Here is a 13,889-nt window from a genome sequence, read left to right on the forward strand (position 1 = left end):
CCCAGCAACAGCGGGGGAGGAAGGGGAGGGTTTCATCCACAAGGTGAAAGCCCATTCCTCCACAGAACCCCGCCGTCAAGGCAACCAGCAGGCTGACATGCTCGCCAAGGAGGGTGCCCGCACAGGCACTTTCTGGGACCCATATGGGTCCAGACCCATGGCAGCAGTCAGAGGTATGGACAGGACTCAAGGGAGTGTGGGGGTAGCTTTAGCCCTGGACCTTAAAACGGTCCAAGCCCAAGACCCCGTCCTCAAAGCAGTCCTCAGTGCAGTGACTGAGGGAAAAAGGGTAGAGGGTCCTTACGGCACAGCAACCCTCTCCGTGAAAGAGGGCATGCTGTTCCGGGGGGAACAGTGGGTTGTGCCGCAGCAACACCGGAGGGATTTCCTTCAACTGGCCCATGTGGGTCCAGGAGCGGGGCATCCCGGGCCTGAGACCACCTGGCAACGGGTGGAACAGGCGGGGTGGTGGCCATGACTCAGGGAAGATGTCCGCGAGTTCTGCGCTGGCTGTCTGGTGTGCGATGCTAATAACCCTGACCCCCACAAAAGGAAGGTACCTATGGGACACATCAGGAGGGTAGAGGGACCATGTCAGTCGATACAGGTCGACTACATCGGGCCCCTGCCCACCGCCCAGGGAGACTATAATTACTGCCTAGTCCTGGTAGATGTGTTCACGAAATGGGTAGAGGCCTTCCCCTGCAGAGTAGCCACAGCTCTGGGTACTGCCAGGTTCCTGGTCCGGGAGGTGTTCTCGCGATCGGGGCTACCACAGTATGTGGAATCCGACCAAGGGAGTCACTTCACCGGACAGGTGATGCAGAATACCCTTATGCTGCTAGGCATCGAGGGGAAGTGGCACGTAGCCCACAACCCGCAGTCATCAGGGATTGTGGAGAGAATGAATAGGACCCTAAAAGAAAGGTTGAGGAAGGAGATGGTGGACTCGCCTCGAAAATAGGCCGAGATCCTACCGTTGATTCTGATGGGGATCCGGGCCAGCCAGTCAAAAAGCACGGGGTACTCACCGTACGAGCTGATGACTGGCAGGGTTATTCGGACCCCCAGTCATGTACTAGCCCTGGTGCTCACAGAAGGTCAGCTCAGAGAGGTAAACTGGGACAGGTTCGCCCAAAACCTCTTCGAGCACCTTAAACAGGTCCACGAGCAGACAGCTGGGAACATGGGAAAGCAGCATCGGAGTAACCGATTGCTGTTAGAACCCCGAAAACACCACGAGTGGGAGGTAGGGGGATCAGGTCATGGTGAGGAATCATGCTCGGATAGGGAGTCTGGAACCATTATAAATGGGGCCCTACAGCATTGTAGACAAGGGAAGCCCAATTGGATACACCGTTAAGATGCCTCAGCGCACCAAATGGTTCCATATTAATCAGTGTAAACTGCTTAAACCCAAAAGGAGACAACAGCCAGTTGGGGTAGAGTCTGAGGATAGAAATCCTCAGCCTGCAGCGGGAGCGAGTTCACAGACTGCACAGGAAGTCCAAGGACAGAGGTCCCCAGCCGGCAGCCAAAGGCTGCAAGGGACCAACAGTGCAGGACAGTGCGGCACGCCGAAGGGAGCGGTGTGCCGCAGTCCGAACAGAGATTAGCCTGGCCGCCCGGAGACGGGCGGCGGATGTACATAGTTAGGTAACGTAAGTTTATATTGTTAAGTTTGGGTGTTTAGTTTAAGTATTAAATAAGGTGATGGGTAGTTTTAAATATAGTAGTAGTATTCTTAAGAATGCTTATATTGAGTCGAGGTCGCAAGACTCGACTATGCTTCACCCAAGCCAGAGAATCTCCTCGGGACCTGACTATATGCACTTGTGTCTCTTTGCAGAAAGAGGATTTCAGAATGAAGGGGGGCGTAGGGCATACTCCTACTCGCTCTGCTAGGGATGAGCATTGGAATGCGAGACAACGTGGAGGACTCTCACATCTACGGGTGCTCAGGAGAAAAGGCTCCAATGGTGAGTGCTGGGAGCAGCGAGCAAGGCGCGGAGGAGCATGCCATCTACGCCCATGAGGGAACATGGCCGGGGTGGTTGGGATCCAACTCCACCCGGTACTCCAACCAGACCGGGTTCACCTACGGGGAGGCCACCCTCCCCTGCCCCAGCTTACAGGTTGTGGCCTCATGGGTCGGGGTCACTGAGGGTAAACGCGTGTGCCTGACTTGCAAAGGACAGATTCCCCTGGGAAGGTGGTGGTGGCTCAGGAAGCTAAGCATGGACATGGGGGATCGTACAGCTGACTGGGAATGAATGGGGAACGACACCCACCGGACGGTCACCGGGACCCAAGAAGGGACTGGTGTATGTTGGGATAAGTGATGGGAGTCGGAACAGGGAATCTATGTCTGTATGTACGGGTCAAAAAGGGCCTGCCCCACAGGCATATCCATCATCTTCTCTGCATCATGGCAGGATAAGGGGAAGGGAGTGGAATGGGATTCCCACCAACACACTGTTAAGTCCGTGAATGATTGAGACATGGACCAGCAGGAGTGAAAACAAACAAGTCTTTACTGGTGGAAGTCAATAGCGAAACTAACAAACAGAGGCTCTCTAGCGCCTTTTATACAGGGGTGGTCACTGCCGGTACTGCAGTCTGAGACCAGTTATACTCTTAAAGGTACAAACACAACAATTCCTCCCCTTTTAGATAAACAGTACATAACATTCATTTAACAACTAAATGATAACGAATTACAATCAAAATTACTGTTGCTAGATACATTGGTTAAGTTTAAGCAATTATAAGTTCAGTCTTTGAGGAGGCTTCCTGATTCTGTCTGGATAACGCCTCTTTGTGGTATCAGGTTCTTCTGGCAATGTTGAGTCGAGATCAATGTCGTTGTTTGGTTCATCTGCTTTCAATATTACCGGTTCTGCGGTAGCTGCAATTGGAATGTCAATTTCATTACCAGGTGTATCAGATCATGGTGTGGAGTTGACGTTTTCCAGTGACTCTAGAATCTGGTCAGCATGGCGTCTTACAATGCTCTCCCCAATGTCCACGGTATACATGAGAGGTCCTTGTCATGTACAAATCGTTCCTGGCTGCCATTTCTCAGTGCGGTAGTCCCGGGCCAAAACTGGTTGACCTATTTAAAACTCCTGGTCGGCCTTCCATTCATATTCTGAAACTGCCTGTTCTCCACATCTCTTCGGACGTTTGGCTTAACCAAATCCAAGCGGCATCGTAGTCTTCGATTGAAGAACATCATGGCTGGAGTTTGGTTGGTAACCGCATGTGTCGCATTCCGGTAGGCAAACAAGAAGTTGTCCACCTTGTGTTGTAGGGGTATATCTTCATTACACATTGCCTTGATAGCCTTCTTGAATGTTTGGACAAACCTCTCGGCCAATCCATTAGTGGCTGGATGATATGGGGCAGATGTGTAATGCTTAACGCCATTGTTCTTTAAGAACCTCCGGAACTCTTCAGACACAAACTGTGGTCCATTGTCAGAGCAAATCTGTTCAGGCAGCCCATTCCTGGCGAATATGGTTCGCAAAACTGTGATAGTTTTTTCCGTGATGGTTGAGGATATTTTTATTACCTCTGGCCACTTTGAATGTGCATCCACCGCAATTAAAAACATCGAGTCCATGAAGGGACCAGCAAAATCAATGTGCACCCGTTGCCATGGAGATGAGGGCCACTCCCATGGATGCAGAGGAGCTTGTGGTGGGGCGTTTTGGACCTTCTGGCATCCTGCACAGCTCTTGGTCATCTCTTCGATTTCTCTATCGATTCCCGGCCACCACACAAATGCTCTGGCTAAGTTTTTCATTTTTACCCCACCCAGATGACCCTCATGAAGCTCATTGAGTATTCTATCCGTCAACTTAGGTGGAATTACTACTCTGGATCCACACATCAAGGTCCCTCTGTACACTGACAGCTGTTCTCTTCTTGGCGAGAATGCTGGCAGCAGTGGTTCGCCATGTGCTGGCCATCCGTTCACCATTAAATCATAGACCCGTGATAGTGTCGGGTCATTCCGTGTTTCCTTTTCTATGTTTGCATTCGTCACAGGGAGACATTCGACTATGGTCGAGTGGAATAACTCCATTGGATCCACTGCAAGGTCTTCTTCTTCCACCGTCGGCAACGGTAGGCGTGACAATCCATCAGCATTTCCATGCTGTTTAGTTCCTTTGTACTCAATGTCATATTGGTGTGCCCCTAGGAAAAGGGACCATCTCTGCAGCCGTTGTGCCGTCATTATTGGTACGCCCTTCTGAGGGTTGAAAATGGAGACAAGAGGTTGATGATCGGTTAGTAGAGTAAATTTTTGACCGTGCAGGTAGTGATTGAACTTCTTCACCCCCCACACTAGGCTGAGGGCCTCTCTGTCAATCTGAGCGCAGTTACGCTCGGCAGAAGTTAACGAGCGTGACGCAAAAGCTATCGGCCTCTCTAACCCATCAAGGAACTTATGTGACAGTACCGCCCCAATGCCGTAGGGAGACGCATCACACGCCAGTCTGATCAGCAGTGCTGGGTTGTAGTGAGCCAATACTTCCCTTGAAGTGATTAAGTCCTTACTCTTCTGTAAAGCACGCTTACAATCATCGCTCCATTTCCATGCTACCCCCGTTCATAGCAGGGCGTTCAGTGGGTGCAAAATTGTCGACAAATTCGGCAAAAACTTATGATAGTAATTCACCAATCCGAGGAATGACCTCAGTTGCAACACATTTTCAGGCGCTGGGGCCTTAACAACCGCTTCAATTTTGTCAGGGGACTTATGTAACCCCTCTTCATCAATCACGTGGCCACAATACGATATCTGTTTCTTAAAAAATTCGCACTTGGGGCGGTTGGCTCGCAGCCCATGTTCCCGTAGTCTAGTGAGCACCCGTTCTAGGTTGTTAAGGTGTTCACTGTCATCTTCACCTGTTACAAGGATGTCGTCCAAGTAACACTGAGTCCCCGGAATCCCTTGCAGGACATGTTCCATCGCTCTTTGCCATATCGCCGGAGCCGATGCTACTCTGAATACCAATCGATGATACTGGTAAAGACCTTTGTGAGTGTTTATCGTGAGATACTTCCTAGAGGACTCTTCAACCTCCATCTGCAAATATGCTTGTGCTAGGTCAATTTTTGTAAAACGCTTCCCTCCAGACAGTGAGGCGAAGATGTCTTCTATCCTTGGAAGAGGATATTGTACTGTGTGAAGGACAGGGTTCACCGTCACCTTGAAATCCCCACAGATGCGAATCTTCCTTGGCTCTCCGGACTTATTGCTTAACGTTTTCTTCATGACAGGAATGAGGGGTGTCGCCCACTCGCTCCAGTCGACCTTAGACAACACGCCCGCCTTCTCCAGATTCTCCAGCTCTGCCTCGACGGCTGGGCGAATTGCATATGGTACCGGTTTTGCCTTGAAAAACTTGGGAACTGCATTCTCTTCTATTTTTATCGAGGCGGTTACGCCTTTAAGCGTGCCCAGTTCTTGTTGAAATACCTCTTTGGCGTTAGCTAAGATTGTTGACAATCGTCCAGGAGTGACGTCTTCAACTTTTTTACCGTCCACCGTCATTGCATGAATGGAATGCCAATCTAAGTTTATCTTCCTGATCCATTCCCATCCCAATAACGGTGGTCCACCATTTGGCAGTATGTAGAGATACAATTTCCGTATTTTCTTGCCATTTTATTCAACAGGCACCCTTATTTTTCCTCTGGGGTATACTTTTTGCGCCGGATACGTCGTCAAGACGATGGATGTCCCTCTCAAGGGTATGTGTGAAAATAGCCGCTCATAGTCTCGTCGATTCATGATGGTTAGCGCTGATCCTGTATCCAATTCCATTTTAACTTGGGACCCTGCTATTGTGAGGGTGACCCAAATGGTTCGGTGATCCTCTTTGTAGGATTCGCAAAATCCAGAAAATACAGTCTAGATTGGTAAAATCCCTGAAATGGCCACATTGTGAGAACACAAGATGGAGTTGGCAGTTCTCATGGCTCAGTTCAAAAGGACACACCAGCAGTATCTTACAGCAGCCTGAGTCATCACCGATTAGAAGATTCCTGAACTTACTGCTATTGATATGATAATATGGTTACAGCATTAACGAACTCGTAAACAAAAGTATTTGCACCTGGAGGTGCGCTAATTGCTAGCAAAATGCAAACCCATCTCTGAAATCGCTGAGCACAGAAAAAAAAAACATTATCTGTACCAAACTCAGAGGGACACAGGACAGATCCCATCAGTTTCATTTACAAGACATTAAAATAAAGTACTTGCTTTTGTCAAAGCAGCCTGCCCATTACCTTGACAAAAGAAAACCCCTGATTTGGCGTCGAGATAAGGACAAGGAAACAGTATAACTGTGGAGGGAGAATCGACAGCAAGACTTCTTTTTCATTCAGTGAGATTCAGACAGATCCATCATAGATTCACACAGACACAAGGTCAAGGACAGAGCGAGGAGGACCCACAAGATTGTGCAGGAGAGCAGATTCAGAAGTTCAGTCCAGATCCAAGACCATCAGGAGTTCGAAGGCCGAGTGGAGAGGAGGCGGTTCGAGGAGTTCGGAGGACTTTCAAGATTGTGCAGGAGGGAGATTCAGCCAGACTCAGACAGATCCACAAGATTCACCAGAAGCAGTGAAGTCCAAGTCCAGATACCATCAGGAGTTCAAAGACCTGCGGAAGAGGAGACGGCTCGAGGAGTTCGGAGAACTTCCAAGTTTGTGCAGGAGAGCGGGTCCAGGAGCCGGTCCCATAAGGAAGATTGGAGATCCCGGACGTAACAAGGAGTACCAAGGTCCAGGAGGGTTTTAAAATTCTGGTGAGCATAAAGGCCCAACTCTACCTAACTGACATAGTTGAGGTATATTTTAGCAACGGGAGGGTTTGTAACATTAAGGGTTTTGTAATTCAGGAGTGTGATTTATCCCTCGATGTGTCCGTGCGCTTTTCCCACCCCCGTTTTAATATACCGCTGATTAAGAATTGTTGTATGATTTAAGACAGTCAAAGTTATTCCTTGTGTGTTAAATTTTAGTTCCCATTGGGAGACGTGCTAATGATTTTTGTCTAAATTGATTCTTGCATTCTCTGTGTATATTCTCCTTGAAAATAAAGATATTTCTGATTTAAAACTCACCTTGTCTCACCTGATCCATTTGTCTTCCGAGTCACAAGTTGGGCCATATATCAAGGTTGTCTGGCAATAAGCCCAGTGTCTAGAACCGGTGAGGGGGGAGCGCTTTGGAACCGCTCACGAGCAGTGCGAAATCAAAACCGATCTAGCACACCATAAGCTCGTTAAAACGACCCCTTACAGAATGGCGACCGTGGCAGGACACTGGCTACAGAAACCTTGTGTGGTGGACAAAGACTCACACAGAATCACACAGAATCACATAAACCCCACAGTGCAGATAGAGGCCATTTCGGCCCATCGAGCCTGCACCGACACATATCCCACCCGATCCCCGTAACCCCTACACCAACACATATCCCACCCTGTCCCCGTAACCCCACGTATTTAATCCCACTAACACTAAGGGTCAATTTATCATAGCCAATCAACCTAACCCGCACATCTTTGGACTGTGGGAGGAAACCGGAGCACCCGGAGAAAACCCACGCAAACACGGGGAGAATGTGCAAACTCCACACAGACAGTCACCCGAGGCCGGATTCGAACCCGGGTCCCTGGCGCTGTGAGGCAACAGTGCTAACCACTATGCCACCGTGCTGCCGTGCTTATGGAAGATAGGTTAGCCTCCTACGTGTGTGGTAAAGTAAATGTAGTGAAAAAATGGGTGTATGACCTGTTAGGAGCCGAGCATCCCCTAAAGGCAGCCGCCCAGTGGACGGCTAGTAAAGAGCACCACAAGGGCATTGAGAAAGCGGTGTGGCTTATGTGCTATAAAAAGCAGGTTCTGGTACTGGACCACATGGTGGCCAGTAACGAAACCAAGATTAAGCATTTATCCCAAGAGCTGCAGGAAAAGGTTGCAGCAGAAGGGAATGTGTTAGTGGCTCTGGAGGCCATAAGCCAAGAGAGGGCAGCGATGGTCCGGGACCATCGGGGGAAGGTAGAAAGGTTGGAGGGCAAGATAGCTCAGCTGGAGGGGAGCGCTAGGTTCAGGGTAGAACACGTAGAGTATCAGGCAAGAGAATCCAGGGAGAAAGAGAGGAGATTAAAAACGGAGATTAGCCGCCTTACAGGGGAACTGAAGGCACAGGAGGAAAATGTAGGCGAAGTAAAAGCAGCCTATAAGCTGGCCTGCGCTCAAGGGTTTGAGGAGGCAGACTACGGCCCATGTAGGCAGGAAATAGAAAGCCTGAATCTGGCATTGGCCAGGGCAAAGGGGATGATATGCCTCATTAGCCCCAAGGTCGGCCAGGCTGAGTTCAACGGTAACCCAAGCAGGGAAGTCCCGCAGGCAGCCCCCAGAACAAAACAGGTTAGGGAACCAGAGTTTTCACAGCCACCACCCCTAGCCCCTAGTTTTCCAGAGGTCTGGGATCAGGAGGGGGTGGAGGATGAAGAACCCAAGGTAGACCAGGGTAGCCCGAGAGAGAATCAGGGACCGGGACCGGTGTACCCCGTGACACAGCGGAGGTACGGACCACCCGGTGACGGCGGGGAACCTGGGGACATCCAGAACCAATTCCTGGTGCCACACGGTGCGCAACAATTGCGTTCCATGGTGAGCTATATCCCCAAGCTCACCATGAAGGGGGACCCTTCTCTGCACTTTAGGGAGATAGAGCAGGCGGCCTGTGTGAATGACTGCGACAAGGCAGAAAAGGCCAAAATGATGCTGTTCTCCCTGGGTAGCGATCTCCTCCAGACGCTACCCGATGAGTGTAAGAGGGGTCAGGAGAATTATGGCAAGCTCAAGGAAGAGATCCTGGAGGCCATGGGGATGAATGAGGGGAGTCCGTTCTCCCGGGTAGAGAAAACAGTCCAGTTCCCCGGGGAATTCCCGCAGGCGTTCGCGGACAGGCTGTGGCCAGTCTATCAGGATGCGTGCCCGGGAATGCCGGCGCGAGCGCGCCTGAACGGGGAACAGTTAGTTCACTGGCTAAGGTGCCTTATGAACAACTCCCTGCCCTGTGTTCGAATGCAGGCAATGGCCTGGTTCGACCCCCGAAACCCTCTGACCACGGAGGCGACGGTAATCCGTCAACTCACTGTCACCTTTAGAAACGGGAGGGATAGTGAGACACCCCAGCAAAAAGAGGAGGTTTGTGAGGTCAGGCCTGGTGACCAGCCCCGTAAAGAGTGGCGCTAGGAAGGGAGCCATCCCAACCAAAGCAGGCAAATGTGCTACGGTTGCGGGAAGGAGGGGCATTGGCGCAGGGACTGTAAGAATCCCTGGAAGGACACAAGGGAAAAGGTTCCCACAGCCCCAGTCTAAAAGGCAGAGACAGAAATTGCTCCCGCTGGGATCGAGTCATTTTTAGAGGCCATGCGGTCTCTTCTGACTGGCCAGGGAAGTACAGCTGCTGTAGTTCCCTCCCCCACCTTTGCCCCCCCACAATGACTAGAGCCAGCGCAGCCTGTCGACCTGTGTCCCCCCGAAAGACATGCACAGGAAAAGACCTCCAGTAAAATGGAGGAATACCTGCGGTGCCAGGTTGCGGAGGCTAAGTTAGTTGAGCAGGCTTTAAGGGAGGAGAACGCTAGGTTAACAGCGAGGGCTGGCAGTTTAGAGGGTCAGCTAAAGGTTTTTAAAATGGTTCATGAAGATTTTCAGCCACCAGCAGCGGGTGGTGAGGGGATACCTGCCCCCAGTACAGGAGTGGGTAGGGAAGAGGAGATAAAACTAGATTACTGGCTAGCTGCCAGGTATATTAAACAGTGCAAGCTGTTTAAGCCGGAGGCAGGGAAACAGACAGCAGGGGTTGAAAAGGCCAGTAAAGAGTTAAACGCTGTAGGGGAGCTGCAGCCACAGGTCACACAGGCTGGACGTGCAGCCTGCGTGAGGGGAGGAGTGGTCTCATCTAAACGGGAGACTCCCCCATTGTTCTGGGACCCAGGAGGGGAGGAGCCGGAGGTCTTAGGTCCTGTCCGCGATCACCCAGAAGGGGAGGTGCCGGAGGTCCCAGGTCCTGTCCCTGGTCATAATGAAGCCGAGTTGGAGGACAAAGGTCCCGCCCCCGACTGCGGCGAAGGGGAGGAGCTGGAGGTTTTAGGTCTTGCCCCTCAGTGTAGCATTAGAGAGGTGGCGTCTGGGGGCGGGGACTCTCAACCTGGAGTCCCAGGTAGCAAAGAGGTGCCTGCCGCTGACCCAGAGCCTAGGGAGGCGGAGCCTGCGGGAGGAAGCCCACAGCCGGCAGTCGTGGGGAAGCCATGAACTGCAGCCAGGGCCAAAACTCCAGCCAAGGGTCCGACCCATGAGGAAACCTCATCTGTGGTGACTGTCAGACGGTCAGATAGAAAACCGCAACTGAAGAAGGTCTGGTCGCCGGTTTTCACAAAAAGAAACCCCCGTAAGAAAGCTGCGGGAAATTTAAACAGTCCACAGCCAGCAGCCACAGGCTGCCAGGGACTAGCAGCTGAGACTGATGTGGGAACGCCACAGGGGGAGGCCTGCGACAGTCCCCACAGATTATCAGCTGGCCGTCCGGAGACGGGCGGCAGATGTACATTGATATATATAGTTTTGGAGAATAACGTTTAGTTATTGTTACCGTGTTTTTTATTCCATTGGATTGTTTTGTACATTGGATGGTTTTGTGTTATTGAAATAAGATTATGTTATGACTCTAGGCGAGTCTGTACATTGTTTGAATGTTTTCTCTGATAGGAGATGTTTACTCAACTTCATTGTCGGAATGAGGAAAGTGCGTGGGCGAGGTACACTCCATAGTAAGGTAAACTACGGGGAAGGTCAGTTGGGGAGGGAACGGATTTCTGCTCACCCAAAGACACATGATACAAAGACGATTTGAGATGTTCATTGTATCACAGGGGGGACTGTAGGATTCGCAAAATCCAGAAAATACAGTCTAGATTGGTAAAACCCCTGAAATGAAATGGCCACATTGTGAGAACACAAGATGGAGTTGGCAGTTCTCATGGCTCAGTTCAAAAGGACACACCAGCAGTATCTTACAGCAGCCTGAGTCATCACCGATTAGAAGATTCCAGAACTTACTGCTATTGATATGATAATATGGTTACAGCAGTAACGAACTCGTAAACAAAAGTATTTGCACCTGGAGGTGCGCTAATTGCTGGCAAAATGCAAACCCATCTCTGAAATCGCTGAGCACAGAAAAAAAACCATTATCTGTACCAAACTCAGAGGGACACAGGACAGATCCCATCAGTTTCATTTACAAGACATTAAAATAAAGTACTTGCTTTTGTCAAAGCAGCCTGCCCATTACCTTGACAAAAGAAAACCCCTGATTTGGCGTCGAGATAAGGACAAGGAAACAGTATAACTGTGGAGGGAGAATCGACAGCAAGACTTCTTTTTCATTCAGTGAGATTCAGACAGATCCATCATAGATTCACACAGACACAAGGTCAAGGACAGAGCGAGGAGGACCCACAAGATTGTGCAGGAGAGCAGATTCAGAAGCTCAGTCCAGATCCAAGACCATCAGGAGTTCGAAGGCCGAGTGGAGAGGAGGCGGTTCGAGGAGTTCGGAGGACTTTCAAGATTGTGCAGGAGGGAGATTCAGCCAGACTCAGACAGATCCACAAGATTCACCAGAAGCAGTGAAGTCCAAGTCCAGATACCATCAGGAGTTCAAAGACCGTGCGGAAGAGGAGATGGCTCGAGGAGTTCGGAGGACTTCCAAGTTTGTGCAGGAGAGTGGGTCCAGGAGCCGGTCCCATAAGGAAGATGGGAGATCCCGGACGTAACAAGGAGTACCAAGGTCCAGGAGGGTTTTTAAATTCTGGTGAGCATAAAGGCCCAACTTTACCTAACTGACATATTTGAGGTATATTTTAGCAACGGGAGGGTTTGTAACATTAAGGGTTTTGTAATTCAGGAGTGTGATTTATCCCTCGATGTGTCCGTGCGCTTTTCCCACCCTCGTTTTAGTATACCGCTGATTAAGAATTGTTGTATGATTTAAGACAGTCAAAGTTATTCCTTGTGTGTTAAATTTTAGTTCCCATTGGGAGACGTGCTAATGATTTTTGTCTAAATTGATTCTTGCATTCTCTGTGTTTATTCTCCTTGAAAATAAAGATATTTCTGATTTAAAACTCACCTTGTCTCACCTGATCCATTTGTCTTCCGAGTCACAAGTTGGGCCACACATCAAGGTTGTCTGGCAATAAGCCCAGTGTCTAGAACCGGTGAGGGGGGAGCGCTTCGGAACCGCTCACGAGCAGTGCGAAATCAAAACCGATCTAGCACACCATAAGCTCTTTTAAATGACCCCTTACATCTTTTGCGATTATATTGTGAAGTTTGAGACAGCTTAGTCTCCTGTTCTCGGATTCACTATCGCTCATCTGGTCTTCGGAACTACTGTCCGTCATCTTTTGTACTTTCTTGTACGGTTCCTTAGTAGCCTTTTTGTTGTCGCTGGTCTTCTTCCCAGACCTGCAAACTCGTGCAATGTGTCCAATCTTCCCGCATTGTCTGCATATTTTGTCTTTGGACCAGCAGTCCTTCTGGTCATGGTTAGTTCTGCCGCAGCGATAACATTTTGCAAATCCCCGTGTCATTTCTTGGGTGCCGTATTCCTGTGGTTTTTGTTGAATTTCTGCAGCTCCCCTGGCTGCTGCTTCATACGATACTGCCACGCTGAAAGCCTTATCTAGCGTCAGCTCTTTTTCTGAGAGTAACTTCTTCTGTGTTCCTTCACTCAGGAGTCCACAGACAAATTTGTCCCGTAGGGTATCTGCCAGTCCTGCTCCGAACTGGCAGTGCTTTGATAGCTTGCGTAGTTCCGTAAGATACTCAGCATTGCTCTCATCTTTGTGCTGAGTTCTCCTGTGGAATTTAAATCTTTCTGCTATCAACAGCAGTGCAGGGTTTAAGTGTTCCTGTAGGACAGCAACAATTTCGTTAAAACTCTTCGCCTTCGGTTTGGCTGGAGTAGTCAGGTCCCGCAATAAGCCGTACGTTCTAGCGCCCATTAAGTTTAGCAATATCGATGCCTTTTTCCCCTCCGCTATTTCGTTTGCCTCGAAATATACCTCGACTCTTTCCACATACGTGGTCCAGTCCTCTAATGTATTATCAAAAGCAGTGATACAGCCAGTCTTCGGCATCTTGCAAATCTAAAATGGCGCCTCCCGCGCTTTGCCTTCTTCCCCGATTTAACAAAATGGCGCCTCCCGCGCTTTGCCTTCTTCCCCGCTGTTGTTAGCGCTGCTTTCCACGGTTTCTTGCGCGTTAAATATTGATTCTTTTTCTTTTATTATTTTCCCGTCGTGGAGCGGACCCTCTGGGACACTTCCCTCCCTCTTCTTAGGTCCGAACGCTGCCCGGCTTCAAAGCACCGGCCGCGCCCTGTGTGCTCCACCCTCTCTCTCTCTCTTTGCTTCCCGACTCGCTGCCCGGCCCCGTTGAAAAGCCACCCGATCGAGCTTCAGCCCGCCGCAGTCCAGGAAGGATCAGAGCACTACCTGCCACCACCCTGATTAGCTGGGAAACCACAGACCGAGGAACCCAGCCTGGCTCTGGACAGTCTCTCCTGCAAGTTTTCAAACCGATGATTGATGGTCGACGCCCGTTTCCCGAGTTTCTTTGGACTCTATTTTTTTTTCTTTCTTCTGGCTCCGACCTTGAACAACGTCGTCTGAGGTGCTGCCGAGTTGCAGGTAATTTTGTTTCTTACTCGTCGCCAGTGTTAAGTCTGTGAATGATTGAGACACGGACCAGCAGGAGTGAAAACAAATAAGTCTTTACTG

This window comes from Somniosus microcephalus, chromosome 5 (genome assembly GCF_052327205.1).
Source record: "Somniosus microcephalus isolate GS21.2 chromosome 5, FLI_Smic_1.0, whole genome shotgun sequence".
In the NCBI taxonomy this organism is placed as follows: Eukaryota; Metazoa; Chordata; class Chondrichthyes; order Squaliformes; family Somniosidae; genus Somniosus; species Somniosus microcephalus.